At 38.6% G+C, this 19,339-nt stretch overlaps 1 long non-coding RNA gene across 1 annotated transcript in view; it reads right to left on the bottom strand.

Annotated features, from left to right (window-relative positions):
• Positions 1-1,429: 1,429 nt before the first annotated feature.
• Positions 1,430-19,339, bottom strand: part of LOC115287924 — a 26,018-nt gene continuing 8,108 nt past the window's right edge. Inside the window, exon 3 of the long non-coding RNA XR_003906723.1 lies at positions 1,430-1,912. This is a non-coding gene — a long non-coding RNA (uncharacterized LOC115287924). The remainder of the gene's footprint in view (positions 1,913-19,339) is intronic.

Genomic DNA, 19,339 nt, shown 5'->3' with positions numbered 1-19,339 from the left:
AAAAGCACAGGATGGCAGGTGAAAAGCAGATTAGTAAATTCCCATTTTTATGAGATGCAGTGAGAAGTCATGTTCAGGTGGCGAGGCCAGCACGGCTGGATAAACAGGGCCTACAAGTTTGTACTCGGGCCCTACCAGTTCCTGCTGATGGAAACATACCACCTCGTGGACATTCACTAACTGTTTCCTGAAAAATTATATTCTTACCTCTTGGAGGTATTTTTTTTCTGTTCTAAAAATGAGGAATGTGACATTCCTTGCCACAAATCTCCAAAGAACACAAAGTGGGATCTCTGGCTTTCATAATAAATCCTCATGTGTTAATTCTTCATAGGTAACATACAGATCCCTGGGCTCCCCTGTGAGAAACAGGGAACCTGCCCTTCGGATACTAACTGTTGACCTCATGCTGGAATGACCAGTGCCCAGGATGGTTTACATTCTAGAGCGGTTCTTGCAGGACCGACTACCAGAAGGGCCCACTGAGTGCACTGGGCAGAGTGTGGAGCTATCAGCCATTTACTTCATGACAGCATGTTCAGCTGTGTTCTTTTGGCATCAATTTTGTTTGCCCGATAATCATTTAAAGTACACTTTTCTTCCACAGAGTAACATACTCTCTTCCAAACTTCTTGAAATGCATGGACTTCCTGGTCTTGCTCTTTGTATTCCATGAAGAAGCAGTGGGGAGGCAATGGGAAATGGGGGTTGACCCAGGGCATTGGGTAGAGAATGAAGGGAGAAGGAAGGCTGGGGTCAGACCGGAGAATGTACCACCTGCAGGGGGCAGCCATCATTTGCTTCCAGAAAGCCAGGAGGGACAAAAGCCCAATGGCTGTCCTAATTTTTCAAAAGAACCCAGACACCTAGATATTTATGGGATGTCTCCTGGTTTCTGAAAGTGGGCAAGTAATTCAATGCTTTTAAAAGCCCTATACAGGTCCGCACTGTGAGTTCTGCAGTGAAATGTGGCACTCTATTTTTGAAGGGTCAAAGCAGAAGGTTTGCCAGTTTCTTCTCCAAACTTCTCCAACTGCTGTCCCCGACAGCATACGGTGTGATGCCTGTATACATGGGCCAGAATAACCTGATCTTCCATAGAGTTTTATTCACAGATTTTCTCCACCCGGTCCAAGGAGGGGGACATGCCTGCCTTTGTGCCATGTTGCTCACATCACCTTGCCTTGCTCACCAACACAAGAGGACTGAGGCATGTGCTCTTTGGGATTAGTTGAAAATCCTACAAAGGGCTCATGGGGAACCTGCATGGCTCAGTCAGTTAAGTGTCTGACTTCAGCTCAGATCATGATCTCCCAGTTCAGGAGTTTGAGCTCTGCACTGGGCTCTGTTCTGACAGCTCAGAGCCTGGAGCTTGCTTCAGATCCTGTGTGTGTCTCTCTGTCTCTGCCTGGCCCCTGCTCATGCTGTCTGTCCTTTTCTCTCAAAAATAACTAGAAACATTAAAAATTAAAAAAAAATCATACAGAAGAGCTCAGAGTTGAGCACAACTAGAGCCAAAGTCCTCATCTATAAGTGTGTGGGTCTTGGGAGGGGGATGGGAGTCCTGTGATTGGCTCCACTTGGTTCAGGTGCTTCTTCTGGACCAATCAACTGTGGCTAGAGGGTGAGTCCCCAGGGACTTGGAGGACTGTATATAAATTATAGGGGAAGGTGTGGGCTGGGAGCCTATCCTTGAAGAAGGGGGAGAGGCTGGGCAGCAGAGTCTGTTTTATTCCTGATAGCAAGAGACAGAGAAATCCTGACTGTGGTGGCCTGGATGTTATATGTTGAAGCTGTAAGCCCCAGTGGGGTGGTATTTGGGGAGGGTATCTTTGGAAGAAAACTAGAGTTAGATGAGCTTGCAGGGGAAGATGGCATTTCCCCTCTGTTCTCCTAGGTTCCATAGCTGGGTCTGTAAAGTAAACGTACAACAGGCAGATTAGTAAGAGAAAAGGTATACAAATATATTACTTTTTAATTTTATGTGCCTGGGAGTATGACAGGAAAGAAAGTGCTCAAAAAAGTGGTGAGACTGTGAGAGCTTATGTAGCATCTTCACAGGGTCAGCTAGGTGGGGGAGGGGGGGTAGGGAGGAGGCTGGAAGCCACTTACAGGAGAGTAAATTATTTTGAGGAAAGGTAAACTGGCCCTTAGAGGAAGAGATGGGAGGTGTGATAGCCTGTGACAAAGTCTCTCTGGCTGAGGTGTAGACTCCTAGTCTCCTGTGACAAAAAGTCACAATGCTTCCCGGGCTGGTATCACCCCCTTACATAAATAAAGAGAGTTCACAGAAAGCTTCTTCCTACATCTACTCTTTTTCAATTGCCTTCAGCTCAAAATAATTTATATAGTAACAACTTATTTTGGGGTGGCATTTCCTTGTTACGGAATCTGGTCTGGATCACCCAGCAGAGAGCCAAGTAGCCCTCAGAGATCTTGGAAGGCAGGAGATTTATTTTACACCGATGGACTCAGAGGAGATCACTCTCCTGAGGTCTGAGCCCAGAGCATCAGCAGAGGGAATAATTTATAGCCCGTTACTCCATCATTCCTCATTAATGCGCATGACAAACAGGGTGGTAAGAAGCCCCCTTCCGGAAGGGGGAATCTTTCATCAGGGACAGGAATTTCCTCATCAGTCCTGTCAGCCATCTTCTCACAGATTTTTCCCTATCATCCTGAACTCCTTCAAGATCACCAGGTAGGACCCTTATGACAGAGTTAGGGCTCTTATACTAAGAGACCAAAGCTTGCTCTCTTTCCCTTTCTCCCTCTCCTTATTCCTATGTTCCTCAGGTAAGGACATGGCCAGAACCCAGCCATCTGTGAGCCAGAAAGCCCATCTTTACCAGAACCTAATTCTACAGGATCTTGGACTTCCCAGCTTCCAGAACTGAGAAGAACAAAGGCTATGTAAGCCTCTCAGTCTGTGGTTTTCTGTTGGACCAGCCCAAGCTGATGAACACACTGTCCCTAGGCTGGCTAGGACATGCAGTCTTGTCATTTTCGTCTGTGGACAGGAACTAACTGTGAAAATACTCTTTCCTGGTGCGAGGCCTTGCCACGGATGACTGGCTCTGTCACCTCTGGTGGGTTTTAATTTGTTTTGTTCTTTACTTTCTGAGTGTCAGAGAGTTAATTTCTCTAGTGATGGTAATTGTATTTATCTCCTTCCCCTTTACCTCTAATTCTTCTGGAGAATTAAATAAGGTAATGCTTATGGAGTGTCCAGTATAGCCTTTAGCATACTAAATAATAGCTCACCCCTGCTCCTGTTATAATTACTACTTCTAAGGCTATTGTTGACATTTATTTCTTTGGTCCTCTTGTCTTGAGGGATGAAGCCAGAGAGCTGGGTTTGGGTTCCATGAATGGCATCAGCAACCACTGTAATTCACTTCTTTTGCTTGCTTTTGCCTCGTTTGCTAACTCAGTGCCACTCTGGAGCAAATGTGGTTGATGTTGGCCATTCTGCACTTTGGGGAGATGGACAGCAGGTATGTAGAACTCGGTGGAGCCATATTGGACAATGATGTACGTTGATTGACTAGTGTGAGGAGAAGCCTTGTCCACCCACACTGCCAGAGCAGGCCCATGCTGTCATTCAGCACCAGTTGGCTGGGACCCATCTTAACATCAAGTGGGAAGACTTGATGTTTCTTGGTAACACGTCAAGACTGCAGCCTCTGACCTAAACTTCTGAGCCTTGATAGTGTAGCCCCAGCCTGCTTGTGTCCCAGGGCTCTCATCCTGCTTGGAGAAGGCAAAGGCTCGCGGGTGTGGAGAGTGTCCAGAGCCAAGCACCAGAGATGTCTGGGGAAGGAATTCCAAGCATTCTGAGGCCATCTCGGAAGGGAGTGACAATTTGGCTTTTACCTTAAAAATGAGCAGGACAGTGATGGAGAGTAAGCAAGATGGACTCAAGGCACCAAGTCATGGGGGTCTCTTTTGTCTTGGGCTTGTGTCAGTTTAATACCACACTCTTGTGTCTCAGCCCCCAACTGTCCATCTGTAATTTATTTTGTGATGCTAAATTTGGGACTCTGCAAATCTTGCTTCTGCTTTGCGGGTTCCTGCTTGTTTGGATCTACCAGTCAGGGCCACTGCAGAGTGACTGTGGGGATGGAGCGCTCCCTCCTTGTTTCCCATCAGTACACTGTGTCTGCTCCTCTTTCTTTTTAAAAAAATTTTTTAAAGTTTACTTATTTATTTTGAGATTGAGAGTGAGCGAGTGAGAGAGAAAGGGAAGAGCAGAGAGAGGGAGAGAATCCCAAGCAGGCTCTGTTGTGTCAGTGTGTGGCTTGAACTCAGATCATGACCTGAGCTGAACCCAAGAGTCAGAAGCTTAATGTCAGTTCAGAGTCACCCAGGTGCCCCTCTGCTCCCCTTTTGTGAGAACATCTCCCAACAGTGCTTTTTGTCACAGAGTAGTGTCAGTTCCTCCCTGGGTAGAAGCCATGGCCAGTGTTCAGTTTCCCACCACTGCAGAACCATCCTCTTTATTTTCTTAGATTCACTGCAACACCAAACAGCACCCTTCCTTAAGAGCTGGGCAGCAGGTGTCCTGGGCTGTCCTGCAGGTTCAGAGACATGAGCTACAAGACACTGGAGATCAGGCAGTTCAGATAAAGATCTAGATGGATGGAAACTCTGTGTTCTGTATTTCCTGACAATCCAGCTTTTCTCATGGAAGTGCAGTGTTATTTCTGTCATAAATTAGGTTTCATGTATAGTGGGTCTGCTTCCTGGCTCCCAATTCATTTCCAATTTTCCTTTCCCACTTGCTGCACCAATGCCTGATTGCCTAATTACTTGAGATTTTTAATGATTCTTAGATTCTGGTTGGGTAAATCTTCTCACTTAATTTTGCTTCTCCAGGAATATCTTGGTTATTCTTACTCTTTGCTCTTCTTTCTAAACTTTAGACATAGCAGATGAAGTCACAAAATCACAATATGACACAGCAAACACAAATTGTCACCTCTTTTGTGTATTTTGATCTGAATGCATTGAAGACAGAGATAACCAGGATTCTTTTTTTAATTGAAGCATAATTGACATATGATTGCATCAGGTGTACAACATAGTCATTTGATATTTATATATGTTACACAATGGTCACCTTAATCAACTTTAGTTATGATTTGTCACCATACACAGGTGTTAGAGTATTATCAACTATTTTGCATACTGTACATTACATCCCAATGTTTTATGTAATTTATAACTGGAAGGTTGTAGTTCTTTTTTTTTAATAGTTTATTGTCAAATTGGTTTCCATATAACACCCAGTGCCCTTCCCCACAAGTGCCCTCCTCCATTAGCACCCCCCCTTCCCCCCCTCTCCCTTCCTCTTCAGCCCTCAGTCCATTTTTAGTATTCAATAGTCTCTCATGTTTTGCATCCCTCTCTCTCCCCAACTTTCTTTTCCCCTTCCCCTCCCTATAGTCCTCTGTTAGGTTTCTCCTGTTAGACCTATGAGTGCAAACATATGGTATCTGTCCTTCTCTGCCTGACGTATTTCGCTTAGCATGACACCCTCAAAGTCCATCCACTTTGCTACAAATGGCAAGATTTCATTCTTCCTCATTGCCATATAGTACTCCATTGTATATCTACACCACATCTTCTTGATCCATTCATCAGGTGATGAACATTTAGGCTCTTTCCATGATTTGGCTGTTGTTTCTACAACATTTCTAGTGCCACTATGAACATTGGGGTACATGTGCTCCTATGCATCAACACTTCTGTATCCCTTGGATAAATCCCTAGCAGTGCTATTTCTGGGTTATAGGGGGGTTCTACTGATAGTTTTTTGAGAAACTTCCACACTCTTTTCCAGAGCAACTGCACCAGTTTACATTCCCACCAACAGTGTAGGAGGGTGCCTGTTTCTCCACATCCTAGCCAGCATCTATAGTCTCTTGATTTGTTCATTTTAGTCACTCTGACTGCTGTGAGGATATAGTTTACTGTGGTTTTGATTTGTATTTCCCTGATGATGAGTGATGCTAAGCATTATTTCATGTGTCTGTTGGCCATCTGGATGTCCTCTTTGGACATCTTCTGCCCATTTCTTCACTAGATTATTCATTTTTCAGGTGTGGAGTTTGGTGAGTTCCTTGTAGATTTTGGATACTAGCCCTTTATCTGATATGTCATTTACAACTATCTTTTCCCATTCCATCGGTTGCCTATTAGTTTTCTGGATTGTTTCCTTTGCAGTGCAGAAGCTTTTTATCTTGGTGAGGTCCCAATAGTTCATTTTTGCTTTTATTTCCCTTGCCTTTGGGGATGTGTTGAGGAGGAAAGTGCTGCAGTTGAGGTCAAAGAGGCTGTTTCCTATCTTCTCCTCGAGGGTTTTGATGATTTTCTGTTTCACATTCAGGTCCTTTATACATTTTGAGTTTATTTTTGTGTATGGTGTAAGAAAGTGGTCTAGTTTCCTTTTTCTTCATGTTGCTGTCCAGTTCTCCCAGCACCACCTGCTAAAGAGACTGCCCTTTCCCCATTGGATACTCTTTCCTGCTTTGCCAAAAATTAATTGGCCGTACATTTGTGGTCCCAATTCTGGGTTCTCTATTCTATTCTATTGGTCTCTGTGTCTGATTTTGTGTCAATACCATACTGTCTTGATGATGACAGCTTTGTAGTAGAGGCTAAAGTCTGGGATTGTGATGCCTCCCGTTTTGGTTTTCTTCTTCAATATTCCTTTGGCTATTCAGGATCTTTTGTGGTTCCATACGAATTTGAGGATAGCTTGTTCTCACTTTGAAAAGAATGTTGGTGCAATTTTGATGGGGATTACATTGAATGTGTAGATTGCTTTGGGTAGTAATGACATTTTCACAAAGTTTATTCTCCTGATCCATAAACATGGAATGTTTTTCCATTTCTTGGTGTCTTCTTCAATTTCTTTCATAAGTTTTCTATAGTTTTCATCACATAGGTCTGTTACAACATTCGTTAGGTTTATTCCTAGGTATTTTATGGTTTTTCATGCAGTTGTGAATGGGATCCGTTTCTTGATCTCTCTTTCCATTGCTTCATTATTGGTGTATAGGAATTCAACTGATTTCTGTACATTGATTTTGTATCCTGCAATTTTACTGAATTTATTGATCAGTTCTAGAAGGCTTCTAGTGGAGTCAATTGGGTTTTCCATGTAGAGTATCATGTCATCTGCGAAAAGTGAAATTCTGACTTCTTCTTTGCCAATTCTGATGCCTTTTATTTCCTTTTGTTGTCTGATTGCTGATTCTAGGACTTCCAGCACTATGTTAAACAGCAGTGGTGAGAGTGGACACCCCTGATGTCAGGGGGAAAGCTCTCAGTTTTTCCCCATTGATGATGATATTAGCTGTGGGCTTTTCATAAATTGCTTTTGTAATGTTTAAGTAAGTTCCTTCTATTCCGACTTTCTCAAGGGTTTTTATTAAGAAAGGGTGTGGTATTTTGTCAAATGCTTTTTCTGCATCTATCGACAGGATCATATATGGTTTTTATATTTTCTTTTGTTAATGTGGTGGATCACATTGATGGATTTGTGAATATTGAACTGGCCCTGTAACCCAGGAATGAATCCCACTTGATCATGATGGACAATTTTTTTTTATATGCTGTTGAATTTGATTTGCTAGTATCCATGTTGAGTATTTTTGCAACTGTATTCATTAAGGATATTGGTCTGTAGTTCTCTTTTTCTGCTGGGTCTCTGTCTAGTTTGGGAATCAAGATGGTGCTAGCTTCGTAGAATGAGTTTGGAAGTTTTCCTTCTATTTCTATTTTTTTGGAATAATTTGAGAATGAGTATGAGCTCTGCTTTAAATGTCTGGTAGAATTCCCCTGGGAAGCCGTCTGGCCCTGGGCTCTTATTCATTGGGAGATTTTTAATAACAGATTTGATTTCTTCACTGGTTATCCATCTATTCATGCCTTCTATCTCTTCTTGTTTGAATATGTTAATGCATGTATGTTTAGGAATTTGTCCATTTCTTCTAGGTTGTCCATGTTGTTGGCATATAGTTTTTCATAGCAATCTCTAATTATTGCTTGTATTTCTAAGGGATTGGTTGTAATAGATTCTTTTTAATTCATGACTTTGTCTATGTGGGTGCTCTCTCTTTTCTTTCTAAGGAGCCTGGCTAGAGGTTTATCAATTTTGTATATTTTTTCAAGGAACCAACTCTTGGTTTCATCAATCTGCTCAACTGTTTTTTTGGATTCTATATTGTTTATTTCTGCCTTGATGTTTATTATTTCTTTTCTTCTACTGGGTTTGGGGTGCTCTTGCTGCTCCCCTTCTAGTTCCATTAGGTGCTCTCTTAGATTATGAATTTGCACTTGTTCTAGTTTGTGGAAATAGACCTGGATTGCTATATACTTTCCTCTTAGGACTGCTTTTGCTGTGTCCCAGACACTTTGTATTTTTGTATTTTCATTTTCATTTGTTTCCATATATTTTTAAATTTCTTCTTTAGTTGCCTGATCAGCCCAATCATTCTTTCGTAGGGTGGTTTTTATCCTCCACCTTTTTGGAGGTTTTCCAGTCTTTTTCCTGTGGTTAATTTCAAGTTTCATAGCATTGTGATCTGAAAGTCTGGTTGGTATGATCTCTATTCGTTTATACTTATGGAGGGCTGCTTTATACCCCAGTGTGTGATCTATCTTGGAGAATGTGCCATGTGCACTCGAAAAGAGGGTGAATTTCCTATCCTCAGGATGCAGAGTTCTAAATATATCAGTTCCATCTGTTCCAATGTGTCGTTCAGGTCCATTGTTTTTTTTTAGTGTTTTTCTTTCTGGTTGATCTATCCATTGCTGTCAGTGGAGTATTAAAGTCCCCTAGAAGTTCATTTTTATGCCACCATTCATCCACATCAGACTTCTAAGTTGTGATTCATCCCATGGACATGTATGGATAATATCTCACACTTGTCTGGAAGTCAAGTGTAAGTATATTTGCATTTTATAGTTATAGCAATGTTACCTGTTTGTGCTTATGGATCATGAAATCAAACTTTTAAAAAAATGTTTTATTTATTTTTTGATACAGAGACAGAGCATGAGAGGGGGAGGGGCAGAGAGAGAAAGAGACACAGAACTAGAAGCAGGCTCCAGGCTCTGAGCTAGCTGTCAGCACAGAGCCTGACGTGGGGCTCAAACCCACGAACGTGAGATCTGACCTGAGCCGAAGTCGGAGGCTTAACTGACTGAGCCATCCAGGCGCCCCTGGATCATGAAATCATATAGCCATGGGGGTTTTTTATTAAAAACCCACTTTTCCCACTAAAGAAAAAGTCCCCTGCAATTAGCACATTCTTATCAATAAGATTCTGTTTGTAATTAATTGTTTGTATTTGGGCGCTCCTGAATTTGGTGCATAGATATTTATAATTGTTAGCTCTTCCTGATGGAGATACCCTGTAATTATTAAATAATATCCTTCTTCATCTTTTGTTACTGCCTTTACTTTAAAGTCCAGTTTGTCTGATATAAGTATGGCTACTCCAGCTTTCTTTTGGCCTCTAGTCATGTGACAGATATTTCTCCATCCCTTTACTTTCAACCTGAATGTATCTTTAGGTCTAAAATGAGTCTCTTGTAGACGGCAAATAGATGGATTTGGTTTTTTTATCCATTCTGCTACCCTGTGTCATTTGGTGGGAGGCTTCAGTCCATTTATGTTCAGTCTTATTATTGAAAATGTGGGTTTAGATTCATTGTGTTCTCGGTAGAATTCATGTTTGGATTGGTGTCTGTGGTACTTTGCATTCTTTGAACATTTCCCTCATAGAGTCCCTCTTAGGATTTCTTGTAGGGCTTGTTTGGTGGTGATGAATTCTCTCAACTGTTATTTATTTGGGAACACCTTTATCTCCTCTTCTATTTTAAATGACAGTCTTGCTGGATAAAGGATTCTTGGCTGCATATGTTTTCTGCTTATCACATTGAAGATTTTCTGCCATTCCTTCTTGGCCTGCCAAGTTTCATTAGATAGGTCTGTAACCACTCTGATAAGTTTCCCTTTGTATGTGAGGGCCCTTTTCTCCCTAGCTGCTTTCAGAATTTTCTATTTATCTTTATATTTTGTCAGGTTCACTATGATATGTCATTCTGAAGGTTGATTCAATTTACATCTTAAGGGGGTTCTTGGTGCCTCTTGAATTTGAAAGTCTATTTATTTCCCCAGATTCGGGAAATTCTCAGTTATAATTTGTTCTAGTACCCCTTCAGAACCTCTCTCTCTCTCTCTATTTCTTCCTCTTAAGGAATTCTTTTGATAAGGATGTTGTTCCGTTTGATTGTATCACTCAGGTCTCGAATTCTCCTTTCCTGCTCCTGGATCAATTTTTCTCTTTTTTTCTCGGCTTCCTCTTTTGCTATAATTGTGTCTTCCAGTTCACCTATTCTTCTCTCTGCCTCTTCAATTCATGAGGTGGCCACCTCCATTTTATTATTCACCTCATTTATAGCCTTTTTTTTAAAACTCATCACAGCTATTTTGAAAGTCCCTAGTCTTTGTATCAGTAGGTTCTCTGATGTTTTTTTCAAGCCCAGCAATTAATTTTATGACAATTGTTCTAAATTCTTGTTCAGTTATGTTGCTTAGATCCTTTTTGAGCAGTTCTGTGGCTGTGACTTCTTCCTGGAGTTTCTTTAGGGGAGAGTTCTAGTCATTTTGGCTAGCTTTCTGTCTCTTGTCAGTTTTAAAAGCTCATTGCACACTGTGTACCTGTTAGTATTGCTCTGTTACAGGAAGCTTATTGACTGTCTAAGGGCCTGTCATTTCAGGAAATGTTCTTTTAATGGTGTCTCTCAGTTTCTGTTGTTGTGCCTTTGATTATTTTATTTCCCTACTCAGTTATATTTGGGACTCCCCATCATGCGTACTTTGGCTTGTTTTTTGGGGCAGCCTCAGGCATCTTTGACATTGTCTTCCTTCTGGAGTCTATATTTTCTCCTCCCAGTCTTATAGATAAGAGTAATGTCCTTCTCAGTTCGATAGATGGGTGGATGAAGTTTAAAGAGCTCCTTTTTTTCTCTGCCATCTTGCCTCCTTTCCTGGAAGGTTGTAGTTCTTAACCACTTTCACTTATTTCATCTCTACCCCCACTTCCCTCTGCTCTGGCAACCACCAATTTTTTCTGTGCACTAGGAAGGAGTCTTTTCTGTTTTGTTCGTTCATTTGTTTTGTTTTCTTTTAGATTCTGATTATAAGTGAAATCATATGGTGCTCAATGTAAGTGATGCTAGTGACCCTTTACCTATTCCTAATCTTAAGGAAACACTTTCAACTTGTCAATGGTATACATGATATTCTTCTTTGATTTATTTCACTTAGTATAATGCCCTCTAAACCAACCCATGGTTGTTGCAAATGGCAAGACTTTATTATTTTTATGGCTGAATAACATTCCATTGTGTGTTTGTGTGTTTGTGTGTGCACACGTGTGTGCGTCCACACCACATCTTCTTTATTCATTCATCCATCTATGGGCATTTTAGGTTGCTTCCATATCTTGGCTCTTGTAAATAAAGCTATAATGAACATAAGGTTACATATATGCCTTTTCTAATTCATGTTTTTGTTTTCTTTGAATAAACTCCTAGAAGTGGAATTGTTGGGACATAGGGTAGTTCTATTTTTAATTTTTTGAGAATCCTCCATTCCATTTTCCACAATGGCTGCACCAGTTTGCATGACAATTTTTTTTGTCATGTTGTTGTCCTATTTTCCTAGCACCATTTGTTGAAGAGACTGTCTTTTCCCCATTGCATATTCTTGCCTCCTCTGACATAGATCCAATGACCATGTTAGCATGGCTTTATTTCTGGGCTATTTGTTCTGTTCTATTGATCTATAGATCATAGATCTATAGTACCTTATAGTACTATATTGTTTTGTAGTGTAGTTTGAAGTCTGGGAGTGTGATACATCCAGCTCTTTTCTTCTTTCCCAAGATTTCTTTGGCTACTGGGGATCTTTTGTGGTTCCATACAAATTTTAGGATTATTTGTTCTGGTTCTGTGAAAAATGCCTTCAATATTTTGATAGGGATTGCACTGAATCTGTTGATTGCTTTTGATAGTATGGATATTTTAACATTAGTTCTTTCACTCCATGAGCTATATATATATATGTATATATATATATATATATATATATATATACACACACACACATATATATACATACATACAGACATATATATACACATACATATATATTTATATATAATTCTTTAATTCTTTAAATGAGTTTCTAATTTTGTCCATATAGGTCATCTATATTCTCTGTTAGATTTATTACTGTGGACTTTATATTCATGAGATAATTTTGGATGACACTCACAAAGGTGACATTTTAAAACATTATTGGTAGTATATGGAACTGCAATTTTGAAAACTGGGTATTCAATAATTGTGCTTAACTCTTATTAATGCAATAATTTGGGATTTCTATATAGACAGTAATATTATCTGCAAGTAATGACTGCCTTGATTCTTCCTCTCCAATCTTTAAACATTTGTTTCCTTGCCTTTCTGTGCCATCTGGGATGTTCACTGTAAATGATACTAGTGAGCCCTTTAGCTATTCCTTATCTTAAGGAAAAATTTTTAACTTGTCATTGTTATGGATGATGGCATATTAGGTTGAGGAATTTCTTTCTATTTCTAGCATGCTGAAGATTTTTATAATGAATATATGCTAAATTTTATCAAATGCTTTTTCTGTATCTAATAGATAAGCCTATGATGTTTTTTCTTTGATATGTTTACAGATGATTTCCATTCATTGATTTTTAAAGGTAAATTAATCATACACTCTTATATTAAAACCAGTGTGGTTGTGACATGTAAGTTTTTTATATATTGCTGGATAGAGGTTTCTAATACATTTTCAAAGATTTCTCACATCTATATTCATTTAAAAAACCAGACTGTAATTTTATTTTCTTATACTGTTGTGGTGGGATTTTGGTATTAGTTTATGCCAACATCTTAAAATGAGTCCATTGCCTTTTCTCTGGAAGAATCTGAATAAAATCAGAATTGTGTATCTTTTTAGATATTTGGTATAGCTCTTGGTGCAACTCCATGGGCCAGGTGGTCTCCCTGTGGGGAAGTTTTAACTATTGGTCAGGTTTATTACTTTGTCAAAAAATTTTTTATGTTTGTTTGTTTGTTTGTTTATTTAGAGAAGAGAAAACATGAGCAGGGGATGGACAGAAAGAGAAGGAGAGAACGAATCCCAATGAGGCTCTCAGAGCAGAGTTGGACACGAGGCTTGAACCCACAAACCAGAAGGACAAAACCAAGAGCTGGATGCTTCACTGACTAAGCCACCCAGGCGCCCCCGGTCTGGTTTTTAAAATGATTATAGAAACACTCAGAATTTCTATTTTTTTTATTTTTCCTGTACTAGTAAGTTATATTTTTCATGAATTTTTACATTTCATCTAAATTTTCAGCTTTATTGGTATAATGTTCCTAATAATGTCCTTGTATTGCCTTTTTAATATCTGCAGTATTTAAAGTTACATTTTCTGTTTTATTCCTAAATTATTTATTCATGCCTTCTCTCATGTTTTCCTGATTACTTTTGCCTGAAGTTTTAAAATTGGCCTTTTCAAAGAACCAGTTTTTGGAATTATATTTCTCTTTATTGTATATGCTTATTTTTCACTAAAGTTTTTTCAATAAGAAGGAAGTGTTTTCATTTACTTATTCTTTTTAAGCTTTAAAAAAAAACTCCAGTTAACATACAGTGTAACTTTAGTTTCAGGTGTACAATGTAGTGGTTCAACACTTACATACATCAGCCAGTGCTCATCACAGCAAGTGCCCACCCTCCTCAAACCCCATCACCCATTTCACCCCTCCCCCACCCCACCTCCTCTCCAGTAACCATCCGGTTTCTCACTGTCGTTAAGAATCTGTTTCTTGGTTTGCTTCTCTCTGTCTCTCTCTTTTTTCTCTTTGCTCATTTGTTTCGTTTGTTAAATTCCACACATACATGAAATCATATGGTATTAAATTCCACACATACATGAAATCATATGGTATTTGTCATTCTCTCACCAATTTATTTTGCTTAGCATTATACTCTATTGCTCTGTCCAGATCACTGCAAATATTAAGATTTCATTCTTTTTAATGGCTGAGTAATATTCCTGTATATATCACATCTTCCTTATCAATTCGTCAGTCAATTGTGCTCTTTCCATAATTTGGCTATTTAGATAATGTTGCTATAAAAATTGGAGCGCATGTATCCCTTTGAATTAGTGTTTTTCTATTTTGGGGGCAAATACCCAGTAGTGTGATTACTGGATCTTATGGTAGTTCTGTTTTTAGCATTTTGAGGAATCTCCATACTGTCTTCGACAGTGGCTGCATCAGTTTGCATTCCCATCAACTGTGCAAGAGTGGTTCCCTTTCTCCATATCCTTTCCAACAAATGTTATGTCTTATGTTGTTGATTTTAGCCATTCTGACAGGTGTGAAGTGATATCTCACTATAGATTTGATTTACATTTCCCTGATGATCAGTGTTTTGAGCATCTTTCCATGTGTCTGTTGGACAGCTGTATGTCTTCTTTGGAAGAATGTCTATTCATGTTTTCTGCCCATTCTGCCAAATGAATTGAATTATTCATCTTTTGGGTGTGGAGTTTTATAAGTTCTTTGTATATTTTGGATACTTTTTATCAGATGTCATTTGCAAATATCTTCTTCCATTCTGTAGGTTGCCTTTTAGTTATGTTGATTTTTTCCCCTTCCCTTTGCAGAAACTTTTTATTTTGGTGAACTCCCAATGTTTATTTTTTCCTGTTTCCCTTGCCTCAGGAGACACATCTAGAAAGAAGTTGTTACTGCCAATGCCTAAAAGTTACTACCTGTTTCTCTTTCAGGATTTTTATGGTTTCCTGTATCACAATTAGACCTTTAACTCATTTTTATTTTTGTGTGTGTGTGTGGTGTATGAAAGTGGGCCAGTTTATTCTTTTGTATGTTTCTGTCCAGTTTTCTCAACACCATTTGTTGAAGAGATTGTCCTTTTCCTATTTAGTATTCTTTCCTGCTTTGTCAAAGATTAACTGGCTATACAGTTTTGGGTTCATTTCTGGGTTTCTACTCTGATCCTTAGATCTATGTATCTATTTTTGTGCCAGTACCATACTGCTTTGATAATTTTTCAGTTATTTGTGCTTTCATCTTGAGTATACTCTTCTTTCCATTTTCTTTGGGTATGTTTTATTGTTCTTTTAAAGTCATATGTTTAGCTTATTAAATTAATCTTTCTTGTTCTTAATATGAATATTTAGGGCAATAGATTTCCATTTACATATCAAATTAGCATTCCATTGCCTGTTGATGTGCATTCTTTTATAATCTTCTAGTTTAAAATGTTTTCCAGTATCCATTATAATTTCTTATTTGACCCTTGCTGTTCAGAAATATGTTGTTGAATTTATAAACATAAACAGTAATTATCTTTATTATTAATTTCTAATTTAATTACATTGTGGTTAGAGAATGTAATTGAAGATACCAAGATACTAATCCATTACAAGAATTTGAGACATTTGTTTTGTTTGTTTTTGGTCTTAATACATGGGCAAGTTTGTAAATATTCCATGTACACTTGAATAAAATGTGCATTCATAACTGTTGAATGTTATGAATATTGTCTATCTATCTATCATCTATCTACCTACCTACCTACCTATCATGCATCTTCCTATCTTATCTGTCTATCTATCTATCTATCTATCTATCTATCTATCTATCTATCTATCTATCTATCTATCTATCTACCTACCTATCTATCTATCTAATCTCTGTTATATCAAGATTGGTATGTTTCTCAAATCTTTCATGTCTCTATTTTTTTGTTTTTGTTTTAATTTTTGCTTGCTTAACCTAGCTATTCCCAAGATACTTGTGTCAATATTTTCTAAAATAATGCTGGATTTGTTTATGTCTTCTTGCAGTTCTGTCAAGTTTTGCTTTATATATTTAGGGACCATAGTTTTAGATGAATACAAGTTTCTAAGTGTTATATCAGCATTTGGGGAAATCAGTTATTTCAATGGCTGGGTTTTTTTTTTTTTTTTACTGTTTTACTTTCACCTTGTGTGTTGTTTATAGCTGTTTTTACTTTTCTATTTTGACAATCTTTTTCTAAATGGAGGATTTAATAAATTTACATTTTGTACTTCTGATAGAATAAGATTGATTTTCAATAACCTTTTTTCTTTCTGTCTATCTTTTCTGTGTTTTTCTTGCTTTTTTTTTGGATTGCTTATTTTTCTCATTCTATATTTTGCTTACAGTTTAGAATTTATACATTTTTGTGGAATGTTATTCAGTATGTATGCACCATATATATACTTATATATGTAAATATAAATATATAACTTATCAGGGTCAAAATTTAATTAATATCATTGTCATTTTTCCATGGAATGAGAAACTCAAGAACATTTTAACTTTCCTTTCTAAATATGGGGTTGATGTCCAATATTTTAGTCCTACCCTATTTCTAATCTCATGATACATTATTATTATTGTTTTATAAAGCCTGGATTTGTTTAGATTTACTTATATATTTGCCACATATTTTGCTCATTATTTTATTTTGTATCTTATAATTGCCACTTGGAATTTATCTCTCTGACTGAATTAGTTTAGAATGTCCTTTAGTGAGAGTTTCTTGTTCATCTGAAAATGTCTTTTCTTTCATCATGTTTTTGAAGGGTAGTTTCAATAAGTATCCAATTTTGACAGTTTTCTCTACATTCTCTTTGAAACTATTATTTCAGTTTTCATGGCTGCTTTTATTTTCTGTTGAGAGGTTATCTGTCAAAATAATTTTTGATACTTTTGAATTTAATATACATTTTCCATCATTATTTCTAATATATTCTTGTTGTCTTCACTGTTTAGCCATTTCACTATGATTTGCCTAGTTGTGGGCTCCTTGTATTTTCTTATTTGAAAATCTTTAAGATTTTGATATTCTGAAGATTGGTGTCTTTTAATGATTTTAAAAAATTGACTCTGTTTCTCTCTCCTCTTTCTAGAAATCTGATTAAATGTATATTAGATATCCTTAATGAATGTTTTGTATATTTTTCATTTCTTAGAACTTCTTTTCTCATCTTTTTGTTTCCATTCTTCACCTTTTGGATAATTTCTACTCTGTGCATTGTAGGTAATCTTGCTTTCTGATTTTCCTTACTGTTGTTAAGACACCTTCTATTAGCTCAATTGTTATTCTGTTGGAGGTCTCTCTTTTCAAATGTTCTCTGTGTCAAGAAGGATGTGTCAAGGTGTGAACTGACTTTTGTTCATGTTTCTTGGATCTCAGAGGGCCAATTTTCTCTGAAAGTCAGGTTTTCTAAACTGTGGGTCTCCCTTTCCAGGTGAATACTTTGACTTTTTATTACCTAGCCAGAACCATCTCAGAGCCAGCAAGCTGGGGCCTTTCCCTATGTCTTTTCCTTTTCTGACTCCACAGAAATAAACGTCCTCCTTATTTTTGAGGTTGCTTTCTCTCTCTTGGGCTTGACTTCATATTACCATATGATACATCTCAAGTAGGAATTTATTTACACCATCTTGGCTACAGCCATTATTTCTAAAAGTACATAAAATAATATTAAAAATAGATTAAATGAACTTTCTCTGCTTCATGATTTTATTTTATTTTTCATTTTTTATAGTTTATTTTCAAATTGGATTCCATATAACACCCAGTGCTTCTCCCCACAAGTGCTCCCCACCATGACCATCACCCTCTTCCCTCCCTCCCCCTCCCCCTTCAGTCCATGGTTTGTTTTCAGTATTCAATAGTCTCTCATGATTTGTGTCCCTCTCTCTCCCCAACTTTCTTTCCCCCTTCCCCTCCCTATGGTCTTCTGTTAGGTTTCTCCTGTTAGACCTATGAGTGCAAACATATGGTATCTGTCCTTCTCTGCCTGACGTATTTCGCTTAGCATGACACCCTCAAAGTCCATCCACTTTGCTACAAATGGCAAGATTTCATTCTTCCTCATTGCCATATAGTACTCCATTGTATATATATACCACATCTTCTTGACCCATTCATCAGGTGATGAATTAGACTCTTTCCATGATTTGGCTATTGTAGAAAGTGCCACTATGAACATTGGGGTACATGTGCCCCTATGTGTCTTTGCCCGCAGACCGGGGCTGCTTGTCCGCCAGTCAGCTTCCACCCCAGGTTGGGGTGGCACTTGTAGGTGCCCTGGTGCGCTAGCTCACCAGGTCCAGGCACGCACGTCCTGACTTTGAGCACGCTTCCGTCGCGGGTCCTTCGTGAGGGAGGGAGAGAAAACAGGGCAGGAGGGAGATGCAGAGAGTGAAGACAGCACACGGTTTCTGATCAAGCCTCTGTGTTTTATTAAGAAAATAATTCACTCTTATTTAGAATTTGGGGCGGAGAACTGACCCAGGTTGGTTGCCAGGTAACAGAGTCAAATGAATATCAAAAGAAGTGCCCAGACTTGCCTCTGCAATGCTGGGGAGGGGGAGCTAGCGCTGAATACCCGAAATAAGGTTTTGATCTTTTGTGCACCTTGGCCAAATCTACGTCTGGCCCAGCAAGACAGTCGCCAAAATTATTTGGGCCAGGAAATGGCAATCTCCAGCCTCCAGATGCAAATCTTGTTTTTCTCGGTACTTCCTGGAGAGCGAATATCCTTGCCTGAGGCAGCCAGAAAACTTGGCGGCTCCCGACATCTATGCATCAGCACTTCTGTATCCCTTGGGTAGATCTCTAGCAGTATTATTGCAGGGTCATAGGGGGGTTCTATCGATAGTTTTTTGAGGAGCCTCCACACTGCTTTCCAGAGAGGCTGCACCAGTTTACATTGCCACCAACAGTGTAGGAGGGTGCCTGTTTCTCCACATTTTCACCAGCATCTATATTCTCTTGATTAGCAACTCTGACCAGTGTGAGGTGATAGCTCAGTGTAGTTTTGATTTGTATTTCCCTGATGATGAGTGACACTGAGCATCATTTCATGTGCCTGTTGGCCATCCTGATGTCCTCTTTGGAGACGTGTCTATTCAGGTCTTCTGTCCACTTCTTCACTGGATTATTCATTTTTTGTGTATGGAGTTTAGTGAGCTCCTTGTATATTTTGGATACTAGTCCTTTATCTGATATGCCATTTGCCACTATCTTTTCCCATTCTGTTGGTTGCCTATTAGTTTTTTTGGTTGTTTCCTTTGCCTTGCAGAAGCTTTTTATCTTGATGAGGTCCCAGTAGTTCATTTTTGTTCTTGATTCCTTTGTCTC

Source organism: Suricata suricatta, chromosome 3, assembly GCF_006229205.1.
Source record: "Suricata suricatta isolate VVHF042 chromosome 3, meerkat_22Aug2017_6uvM2_HiC, whole genome shotgun sequence".
Taxonomy (NCBI): Eukaryota; Metazoa; Chordata; class Mammalia; order Carnivora; family Herpestidae; genus Suricata; species Suricata suricatta.
Note: the sequence above shows the minus strand (reverse complement) of the source record. Positions and strands in the feature narration are given on the sequence as shown.